This window comes from Coenobita brevimanus, chromosome 71 (genome assembly GCF_032717465.1).
Source record: "Coenobita brevimanus isolate Jiangsu-jjx chromosome 71, ASM3271746v2, whole genome shotgun sequence".
Lineage (NCBI taxonomy): Eukaryota > Metazoa > Arthropoda > Malacostraca > Decapoda > Coenobitidae > Coenobita > Coenobita brevimanus.
In genome coordinates, this window is record NC_137024.1 from 31,230,999 (window position 1) to 31,232,810 (window position 1,812).

At 49.9% G+C, this 1,812-nt stretch overlaps 1 pseudogene; it reads left to right on the forward strand.

Annotated features, from left to right (window-relative positions):
• The first annotated feature begins 1,242 nt into the window (after nucleotides 1–1,242).
• Nucleotides 1,243–1,362, forward strand: LOC145406910 (5S ribosomal RNA; annotated as a pseudogene).
• Nucleotides 1,363–1,812: the final 450 nt, after the last annotated feature.

Here is a 1,812-nt window from a genome sequence, read left to right on the forward strand (position 1 = left end):
ATTGGTATTAGCGGGGGTATTTTTACGACATGTCGGCGAGTCTTCTGGTAGATCAGTAAAGCCTGATTTAATGAAATTCAAATCCTTAAACTGTTCCCTGCCCCGGCCGGGATTTGAACCTGGGTCCGTTAGAACGGCAGGCCACCTCTCTACCGATTGAGCCACGCCTCCCCCTAGGTACATAAGTCCTCATTTTCATCACTTGTTCTTTAAGCACCATATCACAAATCAATAGTTTGTGCTGCTGCACACACTCATTTCCTATAACTTTAACATCCCTCACTAACCTCCTATCGGCCCTCCTAACCAGAAAATAATCTATCTGACTGCTATTTCCCCCAGACTCATACGTAATTAACCTACTGTCTCTTTTTCTAAAATATGTGCTGCACACAATCATGTCCGTTGCCTCCCCAAACTCGAGTATCCTTTCCCCTTCTGCATTCCTTAGACCATACGCACATCCCCCATGCACTCCTTCATAACCTTGTGCTGGTTCACCTACATGACCATTTAAGTCCCCTCCCAAAATCACTATCTCATCATCCCGCATACCACCCACTACACGTATTAAATCATCCCAAAATCTTTCTTTCTCTGCTTCATCCAATCCTGCCTGTGGAGCATATGCTGATATAATCGCAGCTGTCTTTCTACCCAACAGAATTTTCACTACCAATATCCTATCGCTTACTACCCAACAGAATTTTCACTACCAATATCCTATCGCTTACTCTCAAAACATTCATAACATTTTCCACCCATTTCTCCGCAACCATCACACCAACACCTCCATAACCGTCTGTCCCCCCCTGCCAAAACAACTTATAGCAACAGTCCTTCCCAACAATCTTTCTGGCTGATCCACCCCTGTACCGGACTTTCTGCAAACACGTCACATCCACCCACCTCCTACTGAATGCCTCAACGACTTCCCCCGCTCTTCCCCTCAAACTTCCCACATTCCATGAACCCACCCTCATCCCCATGGGTGATTTTCTGTCCTCAGGCTTGCTTTGAAACTTATTTTGTTTTGTCATCTTCAGTATTAATCAAGGGGGACAGACATAGGTCAGGTCCCACTCACTGCACAGTTCCAGGTCCAGGCAATGGATCTGGGACCCCTAGCCCACCAGCTTACCAGTGGCTGTGGTAGTGGCCTCGGGGCACCCTGCCAGGACAGCTGCAGGGACACCCTCCAAGCGCGCCTTGGCACTGCAACTATCCAGCCATTATACACCTACTAATAGGTCATACCACGTTGAGTACACCGCTTCCCGTCCGATCACCGAAGTTAAGCAACGTTGGGTCTGGTTAGTACTTGGATGGGTGACCGCCTGGGAACACCAGATGCTGTTGGCATCCCTACGTGTCAAGTGGGGTTGGTGGAGGATTAGTGCCCCTCCCTGTAAAACAATTAACTCTAAGCCCTTGACCACCCAGTTTGGGATACATGGCGTCTGGCAATGAATGAATGAATAGGGCAGCCTCCTGGGGCGCTACTCCCAGGTTCGGGCCCCTCTCTATTGGGCGGAAGCGGCAGCCTGGGAACCGCAATGCCCTGTACCCTCTATCACAGGCCCGAGCCCCATCTCGCCCTGGACCCACGATCTATGCCGGCGGAACCTCCGCCACGCCTCCCCCCAGAAGTCCACCACTAGGTAGCGGGGGCAAAGTTTTCTGGCCGCATGCCCTTGCTGGCGCCAACCCCTGTAACGTAATGGGATACGTTGTATGAAATGTAAAGTGCATGTGGTGTAGTGCATAGATAGTTAGAGGAAATGTTTGGGAGAGTATGCTGGTCTACTCCAT